Source organism: Mauremys mutica, chromosome 1, assembly GCF_020497125.1.
Source record: "Mauremys mutica isolate MM-2020 ecotype Southern chromosome 1, ASM2049712v1, whole genome shotgun sequence".
Classification (NCBI taxonomy): Eukaryota; Metazoa; Chordata; order Testudines; family Geoemydidae; genus Mauremys; species Mauremys mutica.
In genome coordinates, this window is record NC_059072.1 from 172212588 (window position 1) to 172225992 (window position 13405).

Here is a 13405-nt window from a genome sequence, read left to right on the forward strand (position 1 = left end):
AATGTCTCTAGACCATTCATTATTTTATATATTTTTAGTATGTCCCCTCTTATTCATTTCCTTTCTAAGGTGAACACTCACTATTTTCAATCTCTCTTCAGAAGAGTCTATTTTCCAGGCCCTTGATCATTTGTGTCACTTTTCTCTGAACTCCCTCCAGGTCTGCAATATTTTTTTGGAGATAGGGTGATCAGTGTTGCACACAGTTTCCAGATAAGGCAGCACCACTGTTTTATATAAAGGCATTCTAATAATATTCTTCATTCCATTTCTTATGCATTGTAACATCTTGTTTGCTTATTTGACTGGAGCTGTACATTGAGTAGAGATTTTCATTGAGCTATCTACAGTGATGCCCTAGTCCCTTTCTTGGGTTGACACAGGAACTTTAGCACTTTGTAAGGCATAGGAATGGTTTCATTTTTTCTCTCCAATGTGCTTTACTTTGCATTCATCAACCTTAAATTTCCTCATGCTCAGTAAAAATGGAATCTTCAGAGAATTTAGCTGCCAAATTCTGACAAGATTCAGAGTGTGAAAAGCAATTTCTCAGTGGCTTATAAATTGGCCCAGATTGGGTGAATTTTCACAGAGATGGCCAAAAGCATATTCCTGGCACCAGACCCTGGCCACAGATGCACCAAATTCAAGACATTGCTTCAAGGCATGGGGGTGCAGAAGCTCCTCAACTAAACAATTGTAAGGATTTTTTTAACATGGGTAAAATGACTTATTTTTTTCTAACCTCAGTCTCAAAACCAACAGAACGATTTTAGCTGAAACTTCTCAAAAAAAAAAAAATCAACCTGAGACAGATTCCCAGCATGAAAATTTCAGCCCAAACAGTTAACGTTTTAGCATGGTTACAAGCAACTGAACAAACAGGGCCTTATAAGGGAAATTGTAAGGCAACTTTATCTATAAGCAGTACTGCCAGCTCTGCATATAATACATTTATCAGCATGAAAAGACTGCTTTTTGTAGATGATGCACTAATGAAGATCTAAATCCAGAAAGGTGTTTCAAGGCAATCTTTCAATAGTGAAAAAAATAGCATAAAAGAGTTAGGAATAATACTAATCAAATATTTTAAAAACAGTTTGCAAAATGTTCATGAAAAAAAATGCTTAGCTCAGTTTATTATGATTTATTGATCATGTAATTTGTTGTTCATGTGCATTTGAGGAATGTCCTGAAATATGGAATCTCAATCCATCCTAAACAGGGCCCATTTATTAAAGAAAACTACCACAGACTATGGACACACACAGCAGACTTCCACTTAGCTTAAATACTAGTTTTGTCTCTTGTCTACCAGTGACAGGACCCAGTCTAGAATTCTGTGGCTCTCAGAGACATCTAGTGACTGAATAATATACTGCAAGTGCACATTATTACATGGGACAGAAAGATGTTAAGGAAAATGATCATGAAAATTCTAGGCATTTTAGTGTTAATGATTATTTATACTAGAAGTGTAATATTTGCTGTTCCTGTTTTATCATTTTTTTCCTACTAAATTTTAAATTATCTAATTAGGGAGGAGAAATAATATAACTGAATGGTGTAGTGAATAACACCACCATTCAAATAAAAAGCACAGGAGTGCTTGTGGCACCTTAGAGACTAACAAATTTATTTGTGCGTAAGCTTTCATGGACTACAGCTCACTTCATCGGATGCATAGACTAGAACACACAGTAAGAAGATATTAATACATACAGAGAACATGAAAAGGTGGAAGTATCCATGCCAACTGTAAGAGGCTAACTAATTAAAAGAAGCTATTATCAGCAGGGGAGAAAAACTTTTGAAGTGATAATCAAGATGGCTCATTTCGGACAGTTGATATGAAGGTATGAGGATACTTTAACATGGGGAAATAGATTCAATTAGTGTAATGACCGAGCCATTCCCAGTCTCTGTTCAAACCTAAGTTAATAGTATGTAGTTTGCATATTAATTCAAGTTCAGCAGCTTCTCGGAGTCAGTTTTTGAAGCTTTTCTGTTGCTAAATTGGCACCTTAACCTCTATCACTGAGTGATTAGAGAGGTTGAAGTATTCTCCTACTGGTTAGGATTCCTGATGTCAGATTTGTGTCCATTTATTCTTTTGCGTAGAGACTGTCTAGTTTGGCCAATGTACATGGCAGGGGGGCATTGCTGGCACATGATGGCTCAGATCTTGGGAGACAGACCTGTCCTCGCTTACAGACAGCCCCCCAACCTGAAGCAAATACTCACCAGCAACCACACACCATACAACAAAAACACTAACCCAGGAACCTATCCTTGCAACAAAGCCCATTGCCAACTCTGTCCACATATCTATTCAGGGGACACCATCATAGGACCTAATCACATCAGCCATGAGATCAGGGGCTCGTTCACCTGCACATCTACCAATGTGATATCATGTGCATCACGTGCCAGCAATGCCCCGGCTGCTACTCTGAAACCATTCAAATAGTGACTTGCCTGAAGTGAACAGTTGGCAAGCAACTCACAGCCTGAAAATTATTTGTCCAAACAGTTCAGCAAGTAAAAGGGCAAAGCCTTTGGGGACAGTTTTTGGACCTTTGTATGGGTTTTTGACATTTGTATGATACGTTTTAGACAGGGTTTGACACCTTCTTTACCACTGAGCTATGTTTGGACACTTTGAGTGCTATTGGGTGCTTGCTTTACCCCATTTGAAAACAAAAAATCATTTTGGACCATTTCCTGATATTTTTATAAAACAATTAAACCCTTTGGGGCATTTCTGGGCACTTTTTGGACCTTTTCAAACACTTTTGGTAGCTCTTAGGTATTGTATTCATACTCTGGGTACCTTTTTGGCTTGCTTTAGCTCACTTTTTGTGCTATTTCAATGGTTTGGGGAACTTCTTTGGATGATTTTTTTTCATGTTTAACCTTTAAGTAACTTGAGGAATGTTCTTCTATTAGAGGCATTTTGAAGTGGGGAGGTGGAGCTGGATTTGAGTTTGGTGTTTGGAGACTGATTGAGGCTCTATTTTTAATTTTTTTAGGGAACAGTGGGAGTCTCTTTTTCTTTGTGCTGTTTAGGGGTGGTTGTCCAGGCTATTTTTGAAGTTTTTAGTGACTAGCATTTGGTCTTTTTGAACTAGGTTATGGGCAGTGGGTTTTGGGGGGTGACATCTCCTGAACTGTGTAGTGTGTGTGGTTTTGGGAGTATTTTGGGGGTTGATTGTTGGGTAGTATTTCTCAAGCCGATTTTTGGGGATCGCATTGGAGCAGGTGACTAAGCTGACTGTGGAGGATGTCTCTGTGTGATGGCATCACTTGTATGGGGGCTGGTATTTGATTATCTCTTTGAACCATTTTGGGCAGTTTTTGGACCATCTGCCCATCCTGAGCATTTCTGGGTTTTGTTTTGGATTCTGACATTTTCTACATCTTTTGGGCCTATAAAGGTAAACGACTGAATTAAGTGAATTTATTTTAGAAAACAGCTTGTGAAACACTGAATGAGAAGGTTACTCATCCTGTGCAATAACTGAGGTTCTTCGGGATGTGTCTCTATGGGTGCTCCACTGCAGGTCCAGCAGCGCCCTTTGCACCTGGGATCGGGGATCTTCATCAGCAGGGCCCATCAGCCCACATGTGCACAGCTCCTGGTCTCATTCCATGAGAGGGACATATATAAAATGCTGTGCAGTCTGATCGCCCCCTCTCCCCCCTCCCCAGTTCCCTCTCAGCCACAGAGATTATCTTTCAGCTCTGCAGCAAAGGGGAGGAGCATGGGTAGTGGAGCACCCATAGGGGGACACATCTCAAAGAACCTCACCATTTCTCTTCTTCTTCTTCAAGATGTCCCCATGGGTGCTGCACTGTGGGTGACGATAAAGCAGTGCCCCTCATTGGAAGGCTGGGGCTTCGGAGCAGCTTTTACTGTAGATGATAGGACAGTGTGTCCTAGCAGAGTATCTGATGTGGCATCCTGAGTAATGGCGTAGTGACAGCTACAAGTGTCTGCGGATGCCCATGTGGCTGCTTTGCAAATGTCAGCAATCAGGACATTGTTGAGAAAGGCAATCGAGGTGGCTAGAGAGCGAGTGAAATGTGCTTGAATTCCAGGAAGAGGGTGTTTATTGTGTAGTTGATAGGACAGGTGTATACACTGTGAGATCCACTTGGAAAGGCATTGCTTAGAAGTGGCAGTGACTTTCAATCTTTCAGCTGTTGAGAGGAATAAGTGTGGCAATTTCCTGAAAGGTTTAGTTCTGTCCAGGAAAAAAGCTAATGCTCGTCTGATGTCCAGGGTATGCAACAATGCCTCCTGTTGGTTGCTGTGTTAGTGTGGAAAGAAGCAGGGAAAGTGAATAGGTTGATTTAGCTGGAAAAAGGATGGTACCTTGGGTAAAAATTTGGGATTTGGACATAGTGTAACCTTGTCTTTATGAAAAAATTGTCCACAGGGGGTATGCCATACCGTGCTCCAATTTCATTAACCCACTGGGCAGAGGTGATAGAGACAAGAAAAACTTTTTTCATAGATAAATGGACATTAGGAGCATGTTCACATTGAGTCAAATGGAGGTCTAGTAAGAAAACATATGATAAGGTCAGGGTCCCAAGCTGGGGTTGGATCCCATATGTGAGGGTAAAGATTTTGGAGGTCCTTCAGGAATAGTTTCATGAGTGGGTGAGTGAGGACAGAGTGGCTATCTATCTCATAGTGGAAAGTCATGATGGTTACCAAATGCACACAAATGGAGCTTCTGGATAACCCCAATTGTTTAAGGTGTCAAATATAGTCCAGGATGAGTAATAATGGAGCGCTTGTTGCCTTCACCTGATTGGAGGTACACCAGGATTGGAATCTAGTCCAATTGTGGAGGTAAGTGCATCTAGTCGTATCAAGCCTGCTGTTCAAGAGTACTTGTTTAACTGCTTCTAAACAGGTTATTTCTGAATCCTGGAACCATGGAGGAGCCATGATTTCAGGTGGAGCAGCTGTGGATTGAGATGGAGGATGCATCCTGTGAAAGAAGTTGCAGAGTCAGACGGAGAGAGATTGGCAGGCATACCGTCATGTGAATGAGGTAAATATACCAGATCTGTCGTGGCCATGATGGAGATATAAGGATGACATGGGCTTAGTCCCCTGGGATCTTGTGGAGTACTCGGAACAGAAGGGGGAAGGGAGGAAAGGCATAGAGTAGCAGTGCATCCCATGTGATCAGGAATGTATCTGATCTGTGTCCTAAGCCCGCTCTTGAGCAAAATTGAGGGCAGTGGCCATTCTCTGGTGTGGGAAAGAGATGTGTGGTGGAGAATCCCCAGTGGTTGAAGATGTGCTGAAGGGCTAACGTATCTAGTTCCCACTCATGATTGTGGGAGAATCTCCTGCTTAATGAGTCCATGGTGATGTTCTGGATCCAGGAAGGTATGCGGCTGAGATGGTGATGCCGTGTTGGATACACCAGTTCCATAATTTCAGTGCCTCCAAACATAGAGAATGGGAACTCGCTCTACCTTGTCTGATGATGTAGAATATGCAGGCAATATTGTCCATCATGATTCTAATAGTGCAGTGTGCGATCAGTGGGAGAAAGCATCGGCAGGCATTGTGGACTTCTCATAGCTCTAGGAGGTTGATGTGTAGGGCGGATTCAGTTAAGGACCATCTGCCCTGCACTGTATGAGTGTGAATGTGCACTCCCCAACTGATTAAGGAGGCATCAGTTATTAGAATCATGGACGGCATTGGTTGAAGGAAAGGGACCCCAACACAGATGTTCTTGAACTGTGTCCACCAGAGTGATGAGTTCTTGACCTTCATAAGCAGGATAGGAGCTTGGGAAGGCTATGTCTGTGAGGCACATAGACTGTACGTAGCCAAGCCCAGAGCCAAGCCTCATGTGTAACCGTGCGTACTTCACCACGAACATGACCATTGCCATGTGGTCGAGTAGCTTGTTACTCCGGGTTCTTTCAACCCAAAGCGCTTGGTAACTTTTACTCTGTGCGAGGTGGTGTCAGGAAATAAATCAGGGGAGACACGGCAGTCTGACCGATAGATGGCTGGCACAAACAGGACAACACAAGAGTGCTTTCACTTAAAACTAAACTTTACTTAGTCTCAAGCACTTACACACATCCACAACAGGTTAGTAAAACACCCCCAACCCTTGATAATTACCAAAGCTGAGTGTGGCTCTTGAGTGACACAGCGGCAGGCTTCCGGTGGCCAAATCTTCCGTCTGCTGGTGGGGACCGCAAGATGTATTCAGAAGAAGAGTCCAAACAAGTCCCAAAAGAGTCCAACTACCTCAAACTTTTCCCCCTTATTTATACATTAGTAATAGAATGACATGTCCCTTATAAAAAACTTGTTAAGTAAGCCGTTTCAATGGTCAAGCAAGGGGTTCCTTCTGATTATTGATTAACCAGGAGTGGGTTTTTCCAGAGTTTGCAGTCTTGAGGCCCCAATAGACATTCCTGGAGCACATCCTGTTCTCCTAAAATGCATGCATCAGCAACTTCAACACAATTCTTATCAGAAAGGACACAGGGTGAAGTTGCCCTTTCTGTGGCTCCCAAAACCTTCTCCCCTCCTGCCTTGGTGAAGCTGAGACTGCTGACTAGGCTGCTTTGAGTGGTTTCAGGGACTTTACTGGTTTGCCAGAATCTCCCCATACAAGCTAGAAACATGCCCTGGCTAAGACTTGAGAACAGATTCTCTCCTTCGATACAAAATCCAGTATAAACTCCCGTGTTGCACGGTTGTTAGTGTAGATTTCTCTAGGTTTACACGAAGGCTGAAGCTTGAGAAAAGGTCCATTGTCATTTGGATGGCATAAAGGACATCGGTTTTGGATGTGGCCTTGAGGAGACAGTCATCTAAGTATGGAAAGATGACAATTCCCTCTTTGCATAGCTAGGCAGCCACTACCACAAGGACATAGAGCACACATGAGGGGCTGTCGAGACTCTAAAGGGCAGTACTTTGTATTGAGAGTGATCAATCCCCTTGATGAATCAGAGGAACCATATGTGGGTAGGGTGTATTGTGATAAATAAATAATGGGAGTACAAACCCTTCCCTCTGTGCTGGGATAATAATAATAATATGATTATTATTATAATTGTAAGCAGAGTCAGGATGAGCTCTACCCTGACATCTGGTGGTAAATTATGGGGAGTGCAGAAAGAAGTTTCAAGTATTCACATTAGCATTTCAGTTATTTGCATTGGCACTCCCACCCCACTTAGCATACCACACAGCAGCCTGGGATGGTTATTTTCACAGCTGTGGGATCCCCAAATTCTTTGTTATTGGGGCAGAAGGAATAAAATGTTGTCACCCTGATTAAGTAAATGAGGAACTACAAAATTGTCTTATGATAAAGGGTTTCACTATCAACTAAAACGCACTTGCTAGACAAGGGACATGGGTTCCAAAACTCATTAAAAAGAGAGAGGCTGGGGACAGATATCTGTACTTGATGGTATAAGCGCCTTGTGTGAGCCAGAAGCACCAGTTCCACCTATGCCTCTCTCCACTGTGGAATGTCAGAGTTAATTTTTGATTCCCTTAAGAATCTAGATACAGGTTACTGAGCTGAATTCACTGGCACTGGGGTTCCCCTACTATGAGCTGGAATCACTAGGAGCTGAAATCACTGAAGAGCTGGACTTGCTGAGCTGAGAGCACTGAGTACTGTGCTAATGAGTGGGGGAGCCTGAAGCAATACCGTGGAGCAGAGCAGCTGGCAGAGCGGAGTGGAGCAGTTTGTGCAGCCACTGGGTGTGTGGAGCCGAGCAGCTCGCGAGGATGGCCGGAGAAGATCACAGGACAGCTGGTGGACCAAAGCAGCTGGCAGAGCGGAGCAGCCCACAGAGCCAGCGGAGCTGAGCTGTTTGCGGGGACGACTAGTGGAAGCAGAACCCCACGAAGAGGCAGGGCAGTTGGCCCCGAACCACGTAAGGTGCCCCTTTCTAGCCAGGCTGGGGAGGGGGACCTCTGCAGAGAGACTCTTGAACTCTGGGGCTGCACTGACCCGGGACAGAGACTTTTGGATTGTGGGACTTTTGGGACTGTGGGTGATTTGGGGGGTTGCTGGACTCAAGGGCCCCGAGAGAAGGGCACAGCCCAATTTGCTGGGGTGGGTCTTTGCTCACGGTTTGACCTATGAACTCTAGTTGAGGTATTTTCCCAATTTAATGCTTGTTGTTTATCTCATGTAATTAAACCTTTTCTGTTACACCAAGAGTCTGTGCTTGCAAGAGGGGAAGTATTGCCTCCTTGAAGCGCCCAGGGGTGTGTGTAAGATTTTCCCAGGTCACTGGGTGGGGGCTTGAGCTGGTTTGCATTACGTTGTGGGGAAGGGACCCCTATGTATTGAACCCGACCCTTGCTGCTATCGTTTCAGCCTGGCAGAAGGGTTACATAATAATAGGAGATATACCTATCTCCTAGAACTGGAAGGTCATCAAGTGCAGCCCCCTGCCTTCACTAGCAGGACCATGTACTGATTTTTACTCCAAATCCCTAAGTAGCCCCCTCAAGAATTGAACTCACCACCCTGGGTTTAGCAGGCCAATGCTCAAACCACTGAGCTATCCATTCGCCAGTTACAGAAGGTGATTTATATATTCTCGTAGTACAGGCTTGTGAGACGGGACCCTGAAGGGGAACTAGGAAAGAGAGAGGAGGTGAGAGAGAGAGGAAAGGGATGAAGTATCCTTCCTTGATGATTTCTAGGACCCACTTGTCTGAGGTAATTAGCTGCCATGATGGAAAGAAAGGGGATGGACTGTTGCCAGACTGCTGGGATGTCAGAGATGGTTGTTGTGACTGGAACAGGATGAGGCTTTTCGGGGCCTCAATCACCTCTTCAAAATTGTTGTTTGGTCAAACGTGCATGAGAGGTTGCCCCTTGAGGAGTCATATATCTGTGCTTGGTAGGGGGCTTCTGTCAACAGTGTTGAGTATTGTAGTGTTACTGGATTGCGGTGTTCGGGGTCATGAGGGAAGTTGGTATTTCCCCAGGCATCTCTTTGGCACTAGTGTGTAAATACTGAGAGAGCGGAGAGTTGCTTGAGAGTCCTTAAGGGAGTGTGGAGATTCATCCCTATGCTCCACAAATAATTGGGGACCCTCAAAGAGTAGGTTCTCAATGGTGGTTTATACCTCCTTAGTAAGGCCAAAGAGGTGCAGCCATGACACTCCTCTCATGACTACAGCAATTGTGATGGAATGGGCAGCAGTATCCACAGAGTCCAAAGAGCCTTGTAAAACTGTACAGGCCGAGAGGTGTCCTTCAGGCACGAGGGCCTGGAGTTGCTCTTTTTTGTCCTTGGTAAGAAAGTCTGTATTTTAGAATAGTTCAGATAATTGTACTTGTTCATGAGAGCCTCATAATTGGATATTTAGAATTGTGGATAGTGAGGCTATGTAGAGGATGACTTTTGTGCCAGTCCCAAGTATGAGGGTGTAACGTAGAACTCTTCCACCTCTGCATCGCTGGGGAAGGACAATGCCATCTTCAGAAGGGAAAAGGAAGAATAGTGTGATTCCAGAGAGGACAGACGTGAAGGAGGTCATGTCTGAGTAGTGGTGACTCAGGCATATCAAATACAAGTATGTCTTTGGGGTATCTGAACTCTTGGAGAGAAGGGAGGAGCATCATCAGCATCCACACATGTAACTGTGCTGAGGGAGAGGTGCATTCTCTTGAGAAGCCAGCAGATGGAGTTGAAGACTCGCTTGGGGTGTAAGACTTTCTCAGTGCTGAGAACTTGCTTGGTGCTGAAATGGATGTCAGCATTGGTAGAGCTGTCCATGCCAGTGCCATAGTGCCTAAAGTTGGTCTGGTCAGGCAGTTGGCACCATTCTTGAAGGTCTCAAGTCTCAGTATCCAGTGCCAAGAGATGGTGCTGACAGCTGTAGGTCTGCCTGGTTAGGGTCTTTAGACCTTTACCTAGATCTGGCACCGGAGGTACTCAGACATTCCCTGGAGCTATGTGCCCTCTCAGAAGATGTTGGGGCAATTGATCTCACAGGGGATGGCGTTCTGGCAGGCGGTGCCTTAGAGGGAGATGAGGGAGCCTGTTTCTTCCCATCAGCTCAGGAAAGAGAAGATTTTCTTTTAGAAGGATGCAGTGAATGAGGTTCAGTGGACGACCTAGCAGCATGTGAGAGCTGTGCAGAGGAAGTGTCCAGGCCAGGGTCCAATGCTGCACAGACTGATTTCTCCATGCAGAGAAATCATAGCCAAATGTCCCGGTCTTTTCTGGCCCTGGAAGTCAGATTGTGGCAATGAGTACACTTTTGCAGGAGGTGTCCCTCTCCCAGGCAGAGAATACATTGTAGGTGACCATCAATTACCAGAAAGGCATCCTGGCAGGAAATGCTCCTCTTAAACCCAGGCAATCCGGGCATAAGGGTGAGGGGAAAAGCTTCCTGGTCAGGAAAGGCAGGAAGTGGGAAAACAAAAACCTAAGCTATAAACTAATGGAAACGGAAAAATAATTTTTTTATTCAGGGAGAGGACAAGAAAGGAAGAAGTAACTATTAAACTACACTAAAGCTAACAGGTAAGGCAATATCTAACAGGTCAAAAGGAGAAACAGGCTCTGCTGCAGATTCCATCCCAGACCAAAGGCAGTAGAGAAGAAACCGGGAGGGTGGTCAGACCGCACAGTGCTATATTTACGTCCCAATCATGGCATGAGACTGGGAGGTGCGCATGTGCGGTCCAACAGGCACTGTTGATGAAGATCTCTGAACCCAGACACAGGTGGAGCTGCCACACCTACAGTGGAACATCCATAGGGACATTATTCAAAGAAAAAGAATAAGTTCTCCTTCAGTAGCATCCATCTCCAAAAGGTGGTAAATATTTCTAGTTCAATATGTAGTACGCTAGTTCTGAGATGGTTTATTTAAAATGCATATATTAGAGAGAAAACAAGTAATATGGAGAGTGTAATTGAATAAGGGTGAAGGATCACTATGAAAATGAAATTAGTGTTGTTAGACAGGATGAAAAAGATTATATATAGGCGTGGAAGGATTAGATTTTTATTGGCAAATGTCAGTAAATATCAGTTTCACCATACACACACAAACTGACACAAAATATTTCCATTGATAACAACAGAAATTTACAGATAGGCAAAGTAAGAAAAATGCTATTTGAAAATGTATTAGAGTTTGATTTAAGGATATTTACTGCATATATTTTGACATATGTTTTAAAGGCTATAGAGCTATAACTTTTTGAATCTCATAAGAACATAAGAATGGCCATACTGGGTCAGACCAGTATCCTGTCTTTTGACAGTGGTCAATGCCAGGTGCACCAGAGGGAATGAACAGAGCAGGTAATCATCAAGTGATCTATCCTGTCACCCATTCCCAGCTTCTGGCAAACAGAGGCTAGGGACACCATCCCTGCCCATCCTAGCTAATAGCCATTGATGGACCTATCCTCCATGAATTTATCTAGTTCTTTTTTGAACCATGTTATAGTCTTGGTCTTCACAACATCCTCTGGCAAAGAGTTCCACAGGTTGACTGTGTGTTGTGTGAAAAAAAATACTTCTTTTTGTTTGTTTTAAATCTGCCTACATCAGTGTCTACTATCATTAAAGAATTGTCTTACCTCCCCTAGTATGACCCTCTACAATAATTTCCAATACTTTAAACCCTTAATTTTGTGCAACTGTGAAAATTTAAAGCTAAAGATCTAAAAAAAAGCTTAAAAATAAATATCAATATTATCCTTCAAAATCATTCAAAAAATAAAAATTGGATTTTGACAACCCTAGAATACTAGAATACACAAGGAGCTAACTGAGGAGCTATCTGAGCCATTATCGATTATCTTTGAAAACTCATGGAAGACGGGAGAGACTCCAGAGGACTGAAAGAGGGCACATATGGTCCCCATCTATAAAAAGGGGGAAAGGACAACCTGGGGAATTATAGACCAGTCAGCTTAACTTCGGGACCAGAAAGATAATGGCGCAAATAATCGAGCAATCAACTTGCAAATAACTAGGGCCTAAAAGATAATAAGGCGATAAGTAACAATCAATATGAATTTGTCAGGAACAAACCATGTCAAACCAACCTAACAGGTTTCTCTGACAGGGTACAAGTCTAGTGGATGGGGCATGGGGGGGAAGCAGTAGATGTGGTATATCTTGACTTCAGTAAGGCTTTTGATACTGTCTCGTGTGACCTTCTCATAAACAAACTAGGGAAACATAGCCTAAATGGAGCTACTATCAGGTGGGTGCATAAATGGTTGGAAAACCATTCCCAGAGAGTAGTTATCAGTGGTTCACAATAAAGCTGGAAAGGCATATTGAGTGGAGTCCCACAGAGATTGGTCCTGGGTCCAGTTCTGGTCCGTATCTTCATAAATGTTTTAGATAGTGGCATAGAGAGTATGCTTATTAAGTTTGATGATAATACCAAGCTGGGAGGGGTTGCAAGTGTCTAGGATTAAAATTAAAAATGCTCTGGACAAACTGGAGAAATGGCTCTAAAGAAAAAAACGATGAAATTCAATAAGGACAAATACAAAGTACTCCACTTAGGAAGGAACAATCAGTTGCACACATACAAAATGGGAAATGACTGCTTAGGGAGGAGTACTTTGGAAAGGGATCTGGGGGTTATAGTGGATCACAAGCTAAATATGAGTCAATAGAGTAACACTTGCAAAAAAGCAAACATCATTCAGGGATGTATCAGCAGGAGTGTTGTAAGCAAGACACGAAGAGTAATTCCTCAACTCTGTGCTGATAAGGCCTCAACTGTCATATTATATTCAGTTCGGGGCGCCACATTTCAGGAAAGATGTGGACAAATTGGAGAAAGTCCAGAGGAGAACAACAAAAATTATTAAAGGTCTAGAAAATATGCCCTATGAAGAAAGATTGAAAAAAAAAAATGGGTTTATATAGTCTGGAGAAGAGAAGACGGGGCGGGGGGGGGGGAGATGAGGAAGAGGGGCACAATAATAGTTTCTAAGAACATAAAAGGCTATTGCAAGGATGAGAGTGAAAAATTATTCTCATTTACCTCTGCAGATAGGACAAGAAGCAATGGGCTTAAATTGCAGCAAGGGAGGTTTAGGTTGTATATTAGGAAAATCTTTCTGATTGTCAGGGTGGTTAAGCACTGGAACAAATTGCCTAAGGTGGTTGTAGGATCTCTGTCATTGGAAGTTTTTAAGAAGAAGCTAGACAAGGGGTGGGCAAACTACGGCCTGTGGGCTGGATCCGGCCAGTGGGCCGTTTTAATCCGGCCCTCGAGCTCCCGCTCCGGCGCTCCAGCCGGGGAGCAGGATTGGAGGCCCCCCTATGGCTCCTACACGTAGAGGCAGCCAGGGGGCTCCACTCTGTATGCTGCCCCTGC

The 13405-nt window shown here is 43.7% G+C and overlaps 1 long non-coding RNA gene across 3 annotated transcripts in view; it reads left to right on the top strand.

The window, feature by feature from the left end:
• Positions 1-7620, top strand: part of LOC123361774 — an 81282-nt gene extending 73662 nt beyond the window's left edge. For 2 of the 3 annotated variants that reach the window (XR_006576224.1, XR_006576223.1), the window contains one exon: positions 4929-6061. This is a non-coding gene — a long non-coding RNA (uncharacterized LOC123361774). Of the gene's footprint in view, positions 1-4928; positions 6062-7569 lie in introns of those variants that run through there. The other variant, XR_006576225.1, reaches the window with a different exon arrangement.
• Positions 7621-13405: the final 5785 nt, after the last annotated feature.